Here is a 21,540-nt window from a genome sequence, read left to right on the forward strand (position 1 = left end):
GTTTCAAGAAATCATTAGTTATTTTTAGGAAGTCATCAAAGAATGAATCAGTTTTTAAAGTCAACAAGGCAGTCGTAACTGGTTTCAGTTCTGAAGAATAAAGCTCATCACTAAGTCCATTTTTATCTTGAAAATTGTCCTTGTTTAAAAAATCAGGACCTTTCCACCACAGCTTGTTAGATCCAAGAGTTGTAGCATCTGATCCTCTGGAAATGATGTCGGCTGGGTTCATTTCTGAAGACACATGTCCCCACTGATAGTTAGAAGTAAGTTGTTGAATTTGTGAGACTCTATTACTCACAAAGGTTTTCAAAAGATGCGGTGATGTATTGATCCAGGCTAAAGCAATGCTTGAATCTGACCAGAGCTTAACGTCATCAATTTTGAGTTTCAAAGCTTCTAAAACCTTTTGCATAAGTTTGGACAGGAGTAGACATGCTGATAGTTCTAATCTAGGAATAGTCATAGTCTTGATTGGTGCTACACGAGATTTGCTACAAAGAAGTTTACTACAATATTCACCAGGGCTTGTAATGCTTTGAAGATATATCACTGCCCCAAATGCCTTCTCGGAGGCATCCGCAAATCCCTGTAAAATGAGCATTGAAAAGGTCTCTTTTAAAATGCAACGAGGTACTTGTATATTTTCTATACTCTGAAGAGTTTTAATAAGCACATTCCATTCATTGTCAAGATGTGGTGGTAACTGTTCCGCCCAGTCTAGCTTAAGCAACCAAAGTGCTTGCATGAATATCTTTGCCTTGCTAATAATAGGACCGAGTAGGCCTAAAGGATCATATAATCTCGCTATTTGAGATAAAACATCTCTCTTCGTAACATCAGGATTTTCATTAACAGTAACTTTATATTGCAATGTATCCTTCTTATTATTCCACAACATACCTAACGTCTTCACAGTTGTATTACTATTACGATCAAATGAAAAATTCTGTAAATCAGAGTTCTGAGAATCAAAACTAGTACACCACTTGTGTAGCTTCATTCCTCCTCTTTGGAGCAATTCTGTCAAATCTTTCTGGAGCTGAATGCATTCCTTCAAATTCGAAGATCCAGTAAGACAGTCGTCTACATAGAAATCTTCCAAGACCACTTTCGATGCTACAGGAAAATCCTTTTCTTCATCCTTCGCTAACTGTTGAAGAGTCCTTTGTGCCAAATATGGAGCGCATGCTGTGCCATAAGTTACCGTTTTGAGTCTGTATAGTTCTATAGGCTTATCTTCATCTTCCTTCCAAAGTATTTTCTGATATTTGGTCTGCGATGGCAATATTTCAATTTGTCGAAACATCTTCTCAATATCGGCAGTAAATGCATAAATATGCTTTCTAAACCGTATCATGATGGAAAAAAGTTCCTCTTGAATCATTCCACCTCTACATAATATGTCGTTCAATGAACAACCGTTAGTAGTTTTGGCACTCGCGTCGAACACAACGCGTAACTTTGTTGTTTTACTATCAGGTTTCAGCACGCCATGATGAGGAAGAAAATATCCTCCTTCAGTTTCAGAATAGTCTTCCATCCTCTCCATATGATTTAATGATTCATATTCCCTTAAAAATGAAACATAAAGTTCTTTCATTACAGAATCACTTGACAAACGTTTCCACAATTGATTCAGTCTTTTTTCAGCGATTTCCTTTGAATCCCCTAATTGTATGTTTTCACCAATATCTGGCTTGAACGGCATTTTAACCACATATCTTCCATCCGCATGCCGGTAAAATGAGTTTTTAAAAAGTTCGTTGCAATAATTTAATTCAGAATTAACTGTAGATTTAGTTTCATTTACTTCTTCAACTTCCCAGAATGACTTTACTAAGTTATTTAACGAATTAATCTCTGTTGACAAAAAACAATAATTAAAGTCATAATTTTTTACATTTGGAATTCTAATGCTTCCAGAAACTAAAAAGCCGAAGCAGCTGTTTTGAAGAAGTAACTCATTATCTTCTAAACGTATTTTATCTGTTTTTAAAAATTCAAAAAATAATTCCGCACCTAATAATAAATCTACCTTTTTTGCCTTGAAAAATTCATCATCAGCTAACTTTATTCCTTTCGGAATATTTAATTTCGAAATATCAATAGATTTCGATGGTGTCATGTCAGTTATTTTGGGAACAACTAATAACTCTATTTCCCATTCATTTTCCTTTTCTAAGTTCGATAAACGCGTCTTTATTTGCGATTTAACATTCAAAGTAGTGTTGCCTATTCCACTAACTGGAATAAATGCTCGTTCTTTTTTTATTCCTAATGAGTTCATAACACCTACAGTACAAAAATTAGAAGTCGAAGCTGAATCAAGCACGGCTCTAAAAGGAATTCGTTCATCGTAAACATCGCGAAGATAAACAATTGCTGTATTTATTAACACAAATTTAGATTTATTTGCAGCTGCCGTCAAAGTTGTGTGGGGGGGAGAGGGGCAGTCCTCTTTCCCATTCACTGACGAAAGGTTCAAGGTTAATTCATTTTCTTTCGATGATTCATTTTGTTTTTCGTCAATTTTATGTAACAGCGAATGATGTGTGTCTTTCTTACAGACATAACAATTGAGTTTAGCCTTACACTGAAAATCATACCGCTCAGAAACAGAAATACTCTTAAATTTCGAACAATGATAAATTGGGTGTGGTTCTTTACACATAATACACTTTCGAAAAGGGTTTGTTTTAGTTACCAAGGATTTTGAATTTCTAGAGCGACTTAATTGATTTGATACTTTAGTAGCATAGCTCTGCTTAGGAAAACTAACTTTGTTTATTTCTTCAAGAATGCGAATTCTTTCTTCGAGAAATTCTAAAAATTCATCAAGTTTGGGAATTTCATTTGATTTTACGTTTAGTTCAAATGCTTTTCTAGATTCTCTATTTAATTTATGCAATAAAATATTTAATATCAAAACATCAGATAAATTATTTCTATCAAATTCTAATACACTTAAAGATCTCAAACATCTTTTAACATTATCTACCAGTGATCTCAACTGAGAAGGTGAGTCATTTATTTTTTCAAATTTCAACAAATTATTGATAAAGGCATCAACTACTGCTCTTTTGTTTTCATATCTGCTTTCAAGTGCAGAAAATAGCGACTCAAATGTATCCTGACATGATTCTAACATTTTTGCTTCACCTTTAAGTGATGCTTTCAAATAAAACAGTTTCTCAGTATCATTTAAATTATTATTATTACCAATCATAGACATAAATTGCACTTTAAAATTTTTAAAATCTTCATATTTACCATAAAATTGAGGAAGAGGTAAATCAGGCAGTTTAAAATTTGATTTAGAAACAGTTTTGGTTTCAAATTTATCTGTATTATTTGTTTCACAATTAGAAAGAAAAATTCTAAATCTTACTTCGAACTCTTCGATGCTTTCTTCCAATTCTTGTGTAATGCTTAGATTATCCTTCAAGTCAATTTCCTCTGGCAAATTGGTATATTCCACTATGAGTTGTTTAACCCGAGATTTTAATTCCAACAAAGAATCCAATTTAGTCTTCATAATAACATCATGGTTGAGTTTATTCTCCTCCATTTTATACTCATCAAGGAATTTTATCAAAGCTCCGAGTTTCGTTTTCACTACGCCGCGTTGGCGATTCAATGAAACAATATTAGTAGCCATTTTCTTCTCCGGCTAACGTGAGACCAAACTGTTCTTGCCGAAGATAGCTCGAACTTATTTAATGATACTTAACTTCAGTAAGTGGACTGTAATATTAACAATAACAATTTTATTTTAACAAAAACAACATTATTGAATACTAGCACACGCATGTGCTTATAGTTACCTATGTAACTTAGCTAAAGAGCGAGCAACCATATGCTCTTACATCAAGTCAGAAATCATTCATACTAATACAGCAAAAACGAAATAACTTTAGGGTTACACTAAAGCCAAACTCTGCTTGGCGTAAAACAATGCTGCCAAGCAATACTCTTTCAGACACCGAACAAATACTTGTATCAAATTTAATGCTTTTAATGACCCATCTTCCAGATTTCATTATACCTTTTCTTTTCATTTTATACTTTATAATAATCGATAAAAGTATACAATTCAAGCGCAAAAATTTAGGGTGTAGTAATTGTGTACTCTTATTTCTTTGCAAAAAATCTTTCTCAATGATTATTTAAAAATCAAATTATTCTACACTAATTATATAAATACGGTGTTAGAAGCATCATTTATTAATTATAGAACTATATATTAATGTGTTTTAATTTATGTCAATTAGAATATACGATTAAAACATAAAATGAAGACTTAAATTATAACAAATGCATTTATTACTTTGAAATCAATAAAAGTGGCCGATTGATTAAATTAAAATTGCTAAATTAAACATCATGCATCTTTTCAATTTGCAACAATATGGATTTTAATACATGCATTTTGATAATATTTAGACAAAATTTCTCGAGAAAACATTCAGTTTCTCATTTATTTTAACAAACTGTATCGTTGAATTACCTCTTATTTTAAATTTATGCGGTACCAATGAAAAATAATTATTAATAATGTTTTACATAACATATACATTGATTATGATTCATTTAATTTTATTAATATTGCTCATAGCAGTTGCTCCACTTCATTTGCAAAGAAAAATAGGTAGTTACATATTATCCTGTCAACCGGCTAAGTAGCGCGATTTAGCGCCAATTGTGGATGATCATTTCGCTTAAAATTCCGAAGTAACTTTAGACGATTGGCGACCGTAGCCGAAATATTAACCAATGGTCGTAAGTACAAAACGTAAATCGATGACTATGCATACTAGTTATACATAGTTTTATTAATCCAAATTTGTTTCTTTTCTGATAGGATGAGACTTCCTTGAAATCAAGTCTGCTATTTTTAGAAATGAAGATATTCTTGCTTGTACAACTGTAGAAAACCACTTCATTAAGTAAGTGTGATCATCTGGTGTATAGTAATTATTATTGTTCCATACAAATATTAAATATTTCAGAAAAATATGTGTCTATTAGTTTTAATATTGAGAGATATGCTTTGTATTTTAGAAAGATGAAGCTACATAGAAAATCAAGAGGTTCATTTAACAGAAATATTTAAATTGAAAAAAAAGATACTTTTCGATTGTAGTGTAGGAACTGGATTCAGTAATGTGTGTAAGGTGTGCATATACATATATACATATATACATACATACACACATACATATGTACATTTCAGAATCCGGTGCCGATAGCGGAAAAGTACTAAAAAAGAGCTGAGAATGCAAACACAGTAGTTCTTTAATAACATTTTCGTTCAATTTCACATGCATTCGATTTCACCTAATTTCATGTCTTGTTACCTTATGCTTTTATATGGCAGTAAGCTTCCAAAGTATCATACAATAATAATGATAAACAAACAATAATAATGATAATATAAACAAGAAGCAAATGTTTAGAGAAAATATCTCATGGTTTATTGCTTCAAGCATAACAGAACACGAATACAGTAATAAAATATGTATCTACGTGTATTGAGAAAGTTGTTTCTAACAATATTTACTACAAATCTTCTACCAGCACGCATGATACCAACAAATTATTCCCTGCATTGCATGAAATATAAGCGCATCATTTCTTAAACTGAATTCCAACTCACGCGCGAAGAAAGGTATCAGTATTTTATAGCTTCACTTTCTGAATAATTTGTAATTCAAAAGCTGTGAACCTAATTTCCAGATGCGTGACAGAGTTCGGTTTGAAAACAGAAGTATGCGTTTATGGCACAGAATGCGAATGAGTGTCGGGAATTCTATTTTCTCCTATTGCCAGATCAATAAATTTCTTCTTTCCTGGATTTAGCGCTGGCTGCAACCGATTTTGCTTCTCTTGTTTAAGCATTCATTTTCAGGCAGAGGTATAAAAAAAGATTTTTTTTTCTGCTGCTATATCTTCTTTTTTTCTAAGAGAATTTTAACACGTTCCTGCTATTAATTAATTAGATTAATCGTGTGTTATTTATATGTAGTTCTTTTTAGCAAGAGATGATTAATTTGCTTCAGAAAATTCTAATTCAAGCTTTTCGTTCTTAAAAAAAAGGTACTGAGGTGTTAAAAAGAATTTAGTGTTTCTTTCTTCGCTATAGCATAAATTTAGTTATCATTTTATTAATGGCTTTCAAGGCTTTTATTTCTCAGTCGACTGTCGGCGGTAAAGTAGAATTGAAGAATCATGAGTTCACTTAGAATAAATGCGAACGGATGTAACATATTTTAATACTAACTGAGAATTATCTTGCGTTCTTTAGGAATATCAAGCCTATTATTGCGCACTTTATTTTTTAAATAGTATTACTTTCACTTAATTTTCAAAATGTAAGAAACGGCGATTGAATTTAAAAACTAAAAGGAATTCTAACCACAGATCATTGTGAGTAATTACAATATGGATTCATTTTCTAGTTGTTAATAATTATTTAATAAAATTCAAGCATTTTTAGCCCATAAGGACTGTCAATCTCGAAATGGGATTTCGCGTGTGTTTGCTATAAACGGCGTATAACGTTTCAAATATTTGCCGGCAAATATTATCGCCTATATTATTTTAAACGAAACTATATAAGGAAGAATCTGCATAGATCTATGCATGTATGTCCCTCGCATTCTGAAAACGACGATGAACCTGAGCCATCAAATTGAATAACATAATCCTGTAACCAAACATGTACACCTCGGAGCCGGAATCTTAAATTTCGAATTTTTTTTATTATTTATTTCATATTTTGTAAAACTTTAATGAATTCGTGATTAACTCAACAATTTGAAAGCGAGCAGTAGCGACAATGATCCAAATAAAATATTTTTATCACCAGCGCGGAAGACTATTGCCATTCGGAAAAATGGAAGGTATTTATTTTTCAATTTTAACTAACAAACTTGGCTTTGCGAAAGCAGTGTGTTGCTGCACCCGGAAATAAAATACTTTTATCTTCCAGGCGCCAGCGTGTTCAATTCAGTAAAGCTTGAAACATATTCAAGTTTAATCTTAATCTGGAAGCTTATTGAGTAAAATACAAGGAACTTAAAAGCAGTAAACACAGTTCGCAAGAATATTTTTATTATAATTGGTTTAAATAATTATACCAACTGATTAAAATTATTATATTCTTTTTCTTTTTTATGATAACTCTTTTTCGTTTTAAAGAAATAATTAGCGAATATAAAAATATGTAAGGTTTTTATCTAATACTCTGTCGGGAATTCTAAAAATATGTTGTTTTTAATCATTTTGTGATTTTGCTGTTGATTTTAATTTTATGTGGCATTAGTACGCTAAACGTGATATTTAATAAGTAAAATTAACATATTAAAAGTTAATGATAAAAAGACAAAATTCGATGGTTAGCTAGCATATTAAGAAAATTGATAATTGATATGATGAATTAAGAAAAGACTGAAAAAAATATAAAAAATATATACCAGCACTTAACACTGCATCGGAAATTTTAAACATGTGCTGCTATGCAACTTTAAAAAAAAATTGTGATTTTGTTATTTAGCTGTATGTAGAGTAAGTGCGAAGAAAAGAATGCTTCATCATAAAGCTAAAAAGAGAAAAAAAATGGGATAGCACGTGTGATTTCAAGAGCAGACTGGAACACTGCGAGTTCAGCAAGAGGTAAAAAACCTTTTGGGCGACCGTTAAAATTTGAAACCTTTCCGATTTTTTTGTCGCATTTGCTGAGTGTGTAACAAATAATTGTTATGTCGGACCTTCTGCTTGATCTATTTACAAAATTTCAATAGTGATTTGCTCAGACAAATATTTAGATTAATAAAACAGTAATTAAAAAGCTAATGCATAAATGATTATTAATAATTTAAATACAAAATTATTATACACAATTTAAAGTGACAGAAAATTACCGAAATAAATAAAATAATAATGTTAAATAATGAAAATGCTAAGCAATAAAAAAACAGAAAAAAATCCAAAATAAATCACAGAAATTTGAAATAAATAGAGATGAATAAACAATAAAATGCAAGCAAATATGCTTGTAAATTTACAGCAGCATTTATTTTTAAACAGAAATAATTTGCATTCTCGGATCCGTTCAGATCTGACTTCGTATTTTAAAATTTTACTGCATTTATGTTTTGTAAAAGTGATATTTAGGACATTTTTGTCTTCATTAAAAGAGAAGTAAATTAAGAAGTAATTCTACAAACTGTGCAAAGAATTTCCAGGCAAAGACATTTTTGCTTCATTTTTTAAAAGGAGCTACAAAAAGAAATATTTAATTCTAGGCACAAAATATGCAAATAATTATGCTTTTACGATTAGTTTTTCGTTCCTTCGAAGTTCTTTCCATTTCTTGAACTCAAGCATCCTTAGGAAAGAAAGAAATGAGTAACTGAAAAGATTTCTGATGGAAGTGAACAGCCGCATTAGTGGTAATAGCAGTCAATTACACTGACTTCAGAAAAACATCCTCGTATCAATTTATCATGCTCGAGGAAATGCACTTTTATCCTAGAATTCTCACCCATCAATCCAACCCCCCTCGAACCATCTCCGACCCAAAAAGAAATAAATAAAAATAAAATACAAAGTCAAATAAACGTAGAGAAAATAAATTATATCTGTCTGTAAAACGCGCTTCCTTACAGAACATTTCGAAAACTGCTATAACAGATGTTGTAATGGTGCCAGGCGGCGGAAAAATAAATGCAATTTCTGCGCATTAATATTCTGCAACTTCTTCTGCTTTAACTGCAACCTTAGCTGATGGAACAAGTACAATAATGGTCGAGAGTCATGATAATATTCTTTCCCTGGATGGTGACTTGTGTTATGAAGTGAGAGAAGAAAAATTGAAAAGAGGAAAGCACCCTGAAATTGGATTTCTAAGGAAAATCAAATACATTGGAAAAGAATTTTATTTAATAAAATATTTGGAAACTTTGTTTGCTTACAATGCGCAGAGTTACTGAGATAAAATGCTGTTAAGATGCTAAATATATTTGATCAATACAGCGCTGGTATAAACAAAGTTAAGTTTTGTCTTGAGATTATTCTTTTGTTGGTTTTCATGCGGCATAGTTTTCATTTCCCATTTAATAAACAGCACATTTTGTTGTTTGAAAAAAATGAGAATTTCATTTGGCAGCACGCCAAAAGGAGAAGTCCCATTTAAATAATATTCATTTTGGCTTTGAGAATATTATTTTGATTTTTAGGTAAAACTCGAAAATAGAAATGAAGGCGATTGAATTAAAAACATTGGAGTTAAGAACTCACAAAAGGTTTCGTCGGTTTTTCAAGCTGTGTCATTCATGTTATTTATCAGTCTTATATTAATATTCTATATATATAAACACCTATAGAAGTAAGGTTCCATATCTTTTATATTGAAATTTTCTGTCCGTTCCCAGAAACTCGAAATGCATCGAGATCTTCATGAACTAAAAAATCAAGGTTCTAATCTTTTCAGCAGTCACACAGATTTACTTAGAACTTTCTCGACAGCAGTTTTGGCAAGGCAAACCATTACCGTACAGTGCGATTTAACACCAATAACGGATAACCGTAATATCACAAAACATTCATAAGGTCTTCGTATTAATGTTAGGTGACTTCAATTATCCTTCGATAAATCAACTTAGGTTTTGTAAAGAATGACGTAAATCAACTGCTTTTTCTCTTTTTTCCTCTCCTATTTTGAAAAAATGAAATGGTTAAAGTCGACTTGCGATGGACGAAACAGCATGCAGTCAAAGTTTGAACTAATATTTTTTTTTATTGGTTGTATCCATAACTTGTGTATATTAATTATCTATTGAAATAAATAAAAATCATTTCCTTCAGGCTTCCTCCGAAATGTAAGAGGGATCTCCGCCATGCTAAATCCCAATTATTCATTAATGGAAAGTCTTTTATAGAGATTATAACTGTCTTTTGTCAGTTGATGAATATTCAAATGAGAAATAGGCTGACAAAAAGGAGGGTTTAAATAGCGACCCATTGAATTAGTTATATTGTTACGAATTTGGTATTTAAAAAAAAAGCTAATGTTAGTTCAATTATAAATTAATTGGTTTTATTTCCCGCGCAGTGCAGCGCGTGACGAATATTAAAAGAAGGAAGCTAAGCTGGAAAATTAAAAATACAAAATAAATAAATAATTCTTTTTTCATTTCGAGAAAGTACTGGAAAATTCTAGCGCGTGATTTTAAAATGTTATAAAAGGAGGAAAACATCTCAGTTTGTTAGTAGTTGCTTAATTTGTTGTTGTTTAGAAAACTGCTCTTGTTGATTGTAGCGAATTCGCGGATTAGCGTTCTTTAGCTGTTTTGAATTACGTTCTATTGGACATTTGAGTAGTTAAAAGATAACTACTGTGAGATATTGTAATACTGCATGATAATTTGAGAAAATTTAAGCATTTTTGTTGTGATAATAATAAATTTTTGTTCATTTTTCATCGGACTTGTGCATTCATTTCATAACGAACCCGTACGCACGCAACAATTTTTGGTGTCAGAAGTGGGGTTTGAATGCCAATAACAAGAGGGATGGAAGAACAATTGAGACAGCTCATTACTGCTTTTGCTGCTTTCCAAGGAAAGATGGAAGCTGGCCAAACATCTTTTAAAGAAGAAATGAAATTGGGCCAGGAATCCCTCAAAGGAGAAATGAAATTGGGCCAGGAATCCGTTAAGGAAGAGATGAAATCTCTTAAAAATGAGATGAAAGCAGGTCAGGACGAAATGAAAAGAGAAATTACCTGGGTAATAGAAAATAAATTTGAGGCTATGGAAGGCAGAATAGACGCGGTTGAAACTAAAGTTGGACATATAGAAGAGAGAGTTTCTGCCGTCGAACAACAAATTGATGATAGGGTTTCTGCTGCCGTCGCCAAAGAAGTTGACAGCCTAAAGAAGTGCATAGCGACGGTAGGAAACAATTCTGAAGGTTTCAAATTTTTATCGATGCCTGCTCGTTCCGTTCTGAAACTATCTACATATGATGGGAAGACCTCCTGGCAGGTGTACAGGACACAATTTTCTATCGTTGCGGATGCGAATGGGTGGGATTCCCAAGCTAAGGCCTGTCATCTCGCCGCTTCTCTGAGAGCAGACGCAGCGGATATCCTGCAGACGCTTCCCGAAAATCAAAGGCTAGATTTCGAAGCTCTATCCGGCGCTTTGGAGCTGCGCTTCGGCGAGAAATGTTTAAAAGACTACAGCAGGCTCCAATTAAAATCTCGTCAACAGAAGTTCACCGAAACGCTTCAGGAGCTCGCCACGGATGTTGAAAGGCTGTCACATCATGCCTTTTCAGAGTGCCCGACAGAAACAAGGGAAATCCTGCCCTGCAATATTTCATCGATGGCATCCGGGACCCTGAAATACAGAAAGCACTGCGAATGGCGGATGTTAAAGATCTGAAAAGCGCTTTAGTGTATGCCATGAAATTTGAGGCAGCCCAGCAAGCCACCTGTCGAGACCGCCATCCAGTCAGAGCTGCTCAAGTCCAGGAGTCAGGGGATCAAGTCACTGCTCGTCTAGACGATTTAACTAGACAACTGAACGCCTTGAGACAGAATATTGGTGACAAGAAACCGACCGTAAAGTGCTGGAACTGCGGTGCTGAAGGACACATCCGACGAAACTGCAGAACACCCCAGGGCACGGATGCTAAGACCGCTCCTAACAAACAGCAGGGAAACTAATTAGTGGCCATCTCGCGGGGCGGAGGTTGCCAGACCATGAAAAGCCCCAGTTTAAAGCGCTTCAGATTTCTGCAGTGAGAGGCGGCAGTAATGGACTTTTCATAATAGGACATATTAATGGAGTTCCCTGCAATATGACGATAGATACAGGAGCCAACGTTACCATCATCCGAAAAGATTTGGCTCAACAACTGGGAAGCAAACTTATCTGGACGCCGCCCTGCGTTACCCTACAAACTGTGTCCGGTGAGAAGATCAACATCGATGGAAAAGTAAATGCTAACATCACGTTTGGAAGTCCCGCTTACCATCACACGGCATATGTAGCAGAGATCACTGATTCTTGCATACTCGGATTGGACTTTCTAAGGAAATACAATTTTTCCTTGGACTTTAAAAATAACGAATTGCATTCTACATCTGAGGACATAGCGTTATTTGGAGTCAATGATGAAGTTAAATCTGTCCATAAAATCATAGCACAAGACAATATCACAATACCGGCAAGAACAGAAATTTTACTTCCTGGATCCATAGCCGAAAACAGAAACTTCCGCTACGGCATCATAGAATATCCCAATAACTGTAATAGCCCAAAAGGAGTACTAGTAGCCTCAACACTCGTCGGCCTATCCAGAACGGTTATCCCGGTGAGAGTCGCCAATGTAACTGAGAAGGGGAGAATTATTAAGAAAGGTGAAGTGGTTGCAGCATGTACTCCAGTAACCACCGTTGAAAGAAAGAGTAACATCCAAGAATCCGTGTCCTCAGAGAGAATTACATCGGAGTTATTGCAGAATGCGCAATTAAACGATAAAGAGAGGAATGCTGCCGATCGCGTCATTAAAGATCTTCAAGTTGTTTTCTCCCGCTCATCTTCTGACGTGGGTCGAACTAGTTTGTCAGAACATAGAATAGATACCGGCGATCATCCCCCGATTAAGCAACATCCAAGGCGTCTGCCGTTTGCTAAACAGGAAGAGGTGCGAACACTGTTAAAAGATATGGAAGAAGGCGATGTCATCGAGCCTTCAACAAGTCCATGGGCATCTCCCATCGTTCTCGTCAGAAAGAAAGACGGCTCAACAAGATTTTGCGCTGACTATCGCCGGTTGAATGAGGTTACGAAGAAAGACAGTTACCCTCTTCCTAGAATTGACGACATTCTAGACACTCTTTCTGGAAGCAAGTGGTTCTCAACGCTTGATTTAAAGAGTGGGTATTGGCAGGTAGAAATACACCCTCATGACCGAGAAAACACGGCATTTACTACGGGACAAGGGCTTTGGCAATTCAAGGTGATGCCGTTTGGACTGTGTAATGTGCCGGCAACATTCGAACGCCTCATGGAGACTGTTTTGAAAGGACTTTCCTATGAAGCCTGTCTGATATACCTGGACGATATCATCATCGTCGGAAAGAGTTTTGAAGAGCATCTAGAAAATCTTAGAAAGGTGCTTCAGAAACTGAAAGAAGCCAATCTAAAGCTGAGTCCCGCTAAATGCAAATTGTTCCGAAAGGAAGTGACTTACCTGGGACATGTCATCTCTGCAGAAGGTGTGCGCACGGATCCTGAAAAGGTAACAGCGGTTAAATCCTGGAAACGTCCCGAAAATGTCCATCAGCTGAGAAGCTTCCTAGGGCTTTGCACATACTATAGGAGATTCGTGAAGGACTTTTCTTCCATCGCAAGACCCCTTCACAAGCTGACAGAGAGCAACCAAAAGTTCTTGTGGACAAAAGAATGCGACGATGCATTTAACAACTTAAAGGAGGCTTTAACATCTGCTCCAATCCTGACGTATCCTCAGCACGACCGACCATTTATTCTCGACACCGACGCGAGCAATGAAAGTGTCGGTGCTGTTTTGTCCCAAGAAATAGACGGCCAAGAACGTGTAGTGGCGTACTGGAGCAAGTGCCTGTCTAAACCGGAGAGGAATTATTGTGTCACCAGGAAAGAGTTGCTCGCCATAGTCAAAGCTGTAGAACAGTTCCATCACTATCTATACGGCAGAAAATTCCTGCTCCGCACCGATCATGCATCATTGACCTGGCTTTTAAATTTCAAGAATCCTGAGGGTCAAATAGCCAGGTGGATACAGAGACTCCAAGAATATGACATCACTATCCGTCATCGTAAGGGATCATCACACGGAAACGCCGACGCCCTGTCTAGAAGACCTTGCCAAGAAAACTGTCGATATTGTTCCAGGGTGGAAGCGAAATACGAGCTGCTGACTCCGGTCGCAAGACAAATTACAACATCAACATCGGCTGATCGAGAACCGTGGAGTGATGATGAAGTCAGGAAAGACCAGCTGGAAGACCGCGACATTAAACCCATAATTGATCTAATGGAGTCGTCAAACAGAAAACCTACCTGGCAGGACATTTCTATCTGTAGTCCTACAACCAAACAATATTGGGCACTCTGGGATTCACTTCACATTCGAAACGGCGTCTTATACCGGAAATTCGAATCGGATGATGGGAAGACGTTCCGATGGCAGCTGATACTTCCAAGATCCCGCATTCCTGATGTCCTTAAAGAACTACATAACAGCCCTACGGGAGGTCACTTTGGAATAATGAAGACCTTACAGAGAGTTCGTGAGCGCTTTTACTGGAATAATGCAAAGGATGACGTGCAAAAGTGGTGCCGATCTTGCGATGCCTGTGCAGGTCGGAAAGGACCTAAGAGACGCAGCCGAGGCAAGCTGCAACGTTACAACGTAGGGGCGCCTTTTGAACGAATCGCCTTTGACATCCTGGGACCTCTGCCACGAACTGCTGATGGCAACAAATACATACTCGTTGTCGTTGATTACTTCACCAAGTGGCCTGAAGCTTATCCTATTCCTGATCAAGAGGCTGTCACAGTAGCTGAGGTAATGATACAGCACTGGATTTCCAGTTTCGGAGTGCCTCTTCTGTTACATTCCGATCAGGGAAGGAATTTTACCTCGGTAGTAATCAAAGAACTATGCAAACTACTCGGCATTGACAAGACCCAAACGACGCCATTACATCCCCAGTCGGACGGCATGGTAGAGAGGTTCAATCGAACCATCCTTAATAACCTCTCATTAGTGGTTTCCAGAAACCAGCAGGACTGGGACAAGAAATTACCACTCTTTTTACTGGCTTACCGCAGTGCTGTCCACGGGACTACCGGCTATTCTCCATCACAGATGCTCTTCGGTCGTGACCTTCGTCTGCCTTGTGATCTATTGTTTGGCCGCCCTCCGGATGCTCCTTCATCGTTTGAGGAATATATTCAAGATCTCCAGGCCCGGTTTGAAGTGATGCACAACTTTGCACGAGAGCGAGTCAACTTGGCGACGGAGAAGATGAAGACCCGCTACGACACAAGAGCTACTGAACATCAAGTTCCATCAATCCACGAAGGAGACAAGGTGTGGTTGTGGAATCCGACTCGACGGAAAGGACTTTGTCCGAAATTACAGTCACCTTGGGATGGCCCGTATACAGTCCTAAAAAGGCTGAATGACGTCGTGGTTCGGATTCGTAAGTCTTCGAACTCTAAACCTAAAGTCGTTCATTACGACAGGTTAGCTCATTACTATGGCCATAGTACATAATGTAAATAATTGTAAATAGTATAAGACCATGGTCCATTTTGTTTTTAAATGTGTATTTGATTTGATTTGTATTTAGTATTTGATTTGCATTTAGTGTTTGATTTGCATTTGATAGCATTTGATTTGTTTTATGTATTGCATTTATTGTTCATGTTGTTTATTATTGTAATGTAATGCTTATTAATGCATTTATGCCACAGTTGTAAGTTTAGCTTCCTGTCCAGGGATTGTACTGCCCGGGACGTGCAGTCCTTGGGAAGGGGCCAGTGTTACGAATTTGGTATTTAAAAAAAAAGCTAATGTTAGTTCAATTATAAATTAATTGGTTTTATTTCCCGCGCAGTGCAGCGCGTGACGAATATTAAAAGAAGGAAGCTAAGCTGGAAAATTAAAAATACAAAATAAATAAATAACTCTTTTTTCATTTCGAGAAAGTACTGGAAAATTCTAGCGCGTGATTTTAAAATGTTATAAAAGGAGGAAAACATCTCAGTTTGTTAGTAGTTGCTTAATTTGTTGTTGTTTAGAAAACTGCTCTTGTTGATTGTAGCGAATTCGCGGATTAGCGTTCTTTAGCTGTTTTGAATTACGTTCTATTGGATATTTGAGTAGTTAAAAGATAACTACTGTGAGATATTGTAATACTGCATGATAATTTGAGAAAATTTAAGCATTTTTGTTGTGATAATAATAAATTTTTGTTCATTTTTCATCGGACTTGTGCATTCATTTCATAACGAACCCGTACGCAAGCAACAATATATTTGTTTATAAGTTAACTAGTAATTGAAATTCTTTTATTTCCCTCATGTAATCAGCGAAATGAAAAGGAAAATTTATTTTCGGGTCTCGGCCTTCTTTGAAATAATTGTTTCAATCGGAATATCTATTTGCTTTTAAATGGGTACTAATGACATGCATCAGAATTACATGTAATTATAAAATACTAGGAATTTACCGAGTCCATACGAAATTTTATAATTATTTTTGTCTTTATTTTTCACTTTTGCTTGCAAGTTAGTCGATGCAAATAAATTAATTTATTATCAATTAAAATATATTAATTCTTATGAAATAAATATTTTTGCCATTTGAAATTTAAAATAAAAGCTATCTATAAACTTGGAAAGAATATTAATTCGATGTGTCATTTGCCCTTTTTATTTTAATTCACGCTGAAGTAAAATAAAGAAAATTAAATTCTTTAGCTGATCGCAATTCCCTTATGGGATCGCAATATCACTTTATGGGAAAACCGTCGTTATAACTTAATTTCCTGACCTCACATCATCGATGGGTACAAGTCTCCCTAAGAGCCATTGTTTACTTTTTAAATTTTATTCTAAAGGATTTTGAATTTGTAATGCACACAACCCGGAAATGCTGGTGGTCTTCTTAGCAAATATTGCTTTTAATTGAGAAGAAAGAAGCTTTAAATAAAATGTTTCTTTGATGCACTTATTTCAAAACTCTGTTTAAATCGATTATCCTCAGCTAATTTCAGTCCTTTATCGTTTGGAAGTTGCGATTTAATAGGTATTTCCTTTTATTTTCCGTTAGAAGATTCTCTAGAGATGTAATTTGCGTTTGCAAAGACAGATAATTACTTTGGGAGATTATTTTCCATTATTGACAGGTGGAATTAAATTAATTGCTTTCCGTAGATTCCAATTTGCGGTAAATCTCTTTCAAGACCATTTTACGAATCTCGAATTTTAAACTAATAAATTTTCAATCATTTAGATGGACATCTGTTTGTTATTAAAGTCTCCGATGAATTATTCTAGTCAAAACTATAATGCACGAGATCTGTTCCTTGAACACAGTAATCGAAAAATCGCTTTTCCGCAAAATTTAATTTTTAATAATGTCTCTGGAATTATGTTTTCAGTATGTGTTTTATTTATGTTTAAAGAGCATCAAAAAGCAATTTAATGCCATGATCGTTAAATTATTCTAAACAAACAGAGCTGAAAGATTAAATTCAAGCATCATTAAACCTGAATGAGACTGTGCAAAAGAGTTGGATACCTTATTATGTGTTGTTTGAAATTGCCTATTTGCATAGCATAGTAATTTAGTCCATATTTTACGCAACTCTCAATGACACTTATTGTTATTTTCTTCTTGATGGACTTCGGATACTGTATATTTTTCAACACTTGTTCATGTCGGTTAATTCTTCACATGCTGCTTTCATTCATATGTTGATTCTCATTTCTTACTAAATAGTAACCTCGTTTTACCAAGCATTCATAATATCTGTTGGACATTGGAGACTTTTAATACTGTGCGTATTGGATTTTATATTGACTGGCATACATGATAGTTACAGTTCTTTTTCCTGTGAAATTTCTGCTTGATAGTAGTGAATCTTTCAAAATTAGGCCTATTGCATTAGCCTGCTTAGGTAGCAATGTCTCGTAGAATAAATGATTAATTAGTCTGGCAGAACGAAGAGATTTCACAACATTTTAAAGAGAAATCTGTTATGTATGTACAAAAAGAAAACAAAAATTTCTATCAAGTTACTTAAATGTTATAAGGTTCCTTTATGTTAATTGACTAGTTATTTTATATTTTGGATCTTTATTTTCACTTCCCACTTACATTTTACCGCCAGAATGCGAATTGGTTCACGAGGTTTTATAGTGAGGTTTTACATTTTAAGACAGAGCGTGTTCTGTCTCTCGTGGTCACATTGTTAGGTTGCTAGTTAACAGAGATTTGCAGCCTTAGGCCTTGCATTATAATTGCCGATAGTTCATATTCCGCCCCAGTTACATTTTGGATCAACTTCTCGTGAACCCTTTGGTTACTAGTTTACTTAAATTTAAATTTTACACTTAAACCTACTGTTATTCTTAAGTTATCTCGTTTCAAGTGGTTGGCTGAGTTCTAAGCGCAAAGTATGCCTTCTGTTCGCGTTTAGTTTTAAATAGTCTGTTACACCTTTCTCCAGTTTTAGTTGTTACTTAGCGATAACTCGCTTTACATTTATCAAGAGTTTAGTCACTATTGAATCACTGTAAAATATGTCAGTCATTACGATGTACAATACAGAACGTCGTTCACACTTTATGAAAACGATATTCTATTCACAATTTCTCGTTATCACTCTGAGATAAGGATTGGAATTATCAATACAATCGTATGCTACTGTTTTGGTCTTAATTGGAATGCACAGTAAGAGATTTCTTTTGGAAAAGGCTCCTAAGATGGCTCGAATGTTAAGTAAATGCACTTTCTGAGGAAAAATATGCTTATTAAAAATTGTAAAAGGGTGTAAAAATCAAGGTTATTGCATTTCAAATAAAAATAATTTCAATATATTAAATTTGAAAGGAAAAATAGTAAAAACAAAAATGAAAATATGGTCTCAGAAGCGCATCCTAAGAGTGTTCAAATTTCGGTAAACATCCAGAAAGCGAAGTCTTTGATCCTGAAAGTAAATCCACTGACTCAAAAATTCGTTGCATCGGAACAAGAAATGTCTTCCGGCACTAAAATAAAAATCATTTAAAAAAATTTGAAACCAGAGAAAGTGTTTAAATATAGAGTTCAGCTGCTTTTGCCAAAGCATATTGCAGGAAGAAAAACAAATTGTAGACAGTAATATAGAAAAGTATAGGTACTGATAAATGAAAATTTGTGGTAAGAATCGATGAGGCATGTGTATATTTAAGTGGCTTTAATAAAAAAGATTAATTTTTTTATGCTCAACTACCAAATGATCGTTAGAACACTAGCTTCATCAATATATAGAAAAGTTCCTAACGAGATTCATGATAGTTGCAGTATTTTGTTACGAGGGTAAGTTAAAACCTAAAGTAAGAAATCTAAAGTAAGACTAAAATTAATTTATAGTACTATCAGCAGAATATCTTAGAATTAAGTTTTGGAGAAGAAATTCCAACCTTATATGGAAATGGAATCTGTAAAAGTAAGCTTAATATGGATAAGGCTTCTAGTGACACACTTAAATCAACTGCCACTTATTTAGCAAAGAAAGAATCATTAACAGGAATAAAATATAACCCATTCGTGAAATATCTACAAAATCGGCTGACATTTCTCCTATGGACATTTGTGCGTTCGGTTTGTTTAAATTGTTTATGTCACTTTTCAGGCTTTCCCAGTTGAGGCTTTTTTTTTGTAATCTTGACATTTCAGCCTCTCTCAAGGGGCGCTTAAGAAAGATTCCCACTTCAATCTGATCATTAAGTGTAAAGCAAAATCGGAGAACCCATTTAGAAGGTCATGCGGCTGTGATGTTTGAGTAACATGATGTCACGATGTCTCTTCGGTCTTTAACTATTTAGATAAAATATTAAAGATACTGATGATTACATCTAAGACAGAAAAAAAAATATTTTTCAAATTTGATTGCAGTTCAGAATTACTGTTATCTTGGAAGAGAATTCTAAGTCTTGAAAACTGAAATACTAGAAAGCAAAAAATGAGAGAGAAAAAGAAAAATTAAATCTTTTGAGGATTTGGTTAGAATTAAATCTGCTTTAAAAATGTAATATTCTAAAAAATCTTGAAAATCTTGAGAGTTACTGCCATCACAATTTTAATAAACTAATTATTTTACAGACTTTTAAAAAAGTGACTTTCATCGTTGAGAAGAATATTAAGAAAGCTATATATAGGAAATTTTATTTTTTACGACCAGCTGCCGAGGAGAGTTACTGCATAATATTCAAACAAAGAATATATTTTCCTTTTCAGCTGAAATAAGTGAAAATAAGAAACCTTCTTTTTCGGCTTTCCTTGTTTCGCGCACAGTTTATTTTGGATTAATTTAAAATAAACGTATTCTATCTTACCGCTATAGCATCTTTATTATGCGCCCATTTATTTATCAACAGCGTAAACACTTACACATCAAAGTAAAAATCGAAAACATTAAACTTTCATTTTTATCATAAGACATGATTTCATTAATTGAATGAAATTTTTGTAAAATATTTCAATGTGTTGCTTCTGAATCACATTTTATTCCATCATTAATTAGGAATATTTTAAAGAAAAATCTTAACGAAACTAAATTGGAGCAACTAGCGATTTTCCTTCTGGTGTAAAGATTAATAAAAATCATTTAGTGCCCCTTTCTTAGAAGCTTGATTTCCGATATGTAGTTTTATCTGGCGAGTAGCGATATTAAATTTTAGTAAATAATCATCCCCTTTTGTTAAATCTTAATTTTTTTTGTATTTATATTATATATTTTATGAAATTTTTATGTATTATTTTTTGTTTGTTATGCTTGTCCGCATTTATAGCAGTTACATTTATTTGCCTTAAAACTAATAATTATAATTTTTGATATGCGAAATTATCAGTGTTCCATTAAGTTTATTCAGGTGCTATGATAGTATTAAAATCAATAATCGTTTAAAAATGTTTATCTTTTAAAAAGAGCACTCAAAGATATGTGCATGAATGAGTTCGTATTTAGCTATAAAAGGAAACGGAAGCGATTTATAATCTAACATTTAATTTCTATTTTTTTGTGTTTTAAGTTTAGGAAAAGTTAACATTTCTTAAGGTATTTTAAGACTAAATAAATGCATTGATAAGAATCTTTCATTTGTGTTTCAAATAAAACAAGATTATATTAAAAATTGATTAGACATTATCGATATAAAATGTGGCTCAGTGTGTAAGGCTCCTAAGTTTTACTAACGTTTATTTTATTTTAAAACTGTACTATAACTTTTTATTTTCTACTTCCGGCTAGAATTAAATGCTTTAAATTGTTTATGCAAATTGTCTTGCTAACGCCCAAGTATTTAAGTTGTGGCTTTTTGCCAAGAGGGAGAGAGAAGGAGATTTAGGAAGCAAGCCGCTTGCCACTGCAGTTTTACGAGTTTTCACTCGGTTGCTGGTTGCCTTTAAGGCCAGATGTTTAGCCCTCTTGATATTTCAAAACGTATTGTAGTTTCAGCAGCTCGGCGTACTACATACGTACCCTTTTAAATAAAGGCCAATCTTAGTGCTAGGCATTTGTATGCTAATTCAAAGTTAGCTTTTAGTTAGAGTTTTAATTAGTAGTTTTATATTCTTACGTTCAGACCACAAGTGGTTGGTCTCTGTATCCCGAAGTTCGGGAGTACCTGTAAAGTATTGAAAATAAAGGATTTCGTATACCTTTCCTGCCTGTGTTGTCCACTTTACACATTGTTGAACATA

The 21,540-nt window shown here is 34.3% G+C and overlaps 1 protein-coding gene across 3 annotated transcripts in view; it reads left to right on the top strand.

The window, feature by feature from the left end:
• LOC118181872 (N-acetylglucosamine transporter UNC93A-like) overlaps positions 1-21,540 on the top strand; it is a 214,623-nt gene that overhangs the window by 81,139 nt on the left and 111,944 nt on the right. For all 3 annotated transcript variants that reach the window (XM_035351100.2, XM_085819135.1, XM_085819134.1), the window contains exon 2: positions 4,865-4,949. The gene's annotated coding sequence lies outside the window, so the exon portion shown is untranslated. The remainder of the gene's footprint in view (positions 1-4,864; positions 4,950-21,540) is intronic.

Source organism: Stegodyphus dumicola, chromosome 6 (genome assembly GCF_044657685.1).
Source record: "Stegodyphus dumicola isolate Sdum_Otavi_A_Nest chromosome 6, ASM4465768v1".
NCBI classification, from domain to species: domain Eukaryota; kingdom Metazoa; phylum Arthropoda; class Arachnida; order Araneae; family Eresidae; genus Stegodyphus; species Stegodyphus dumicola.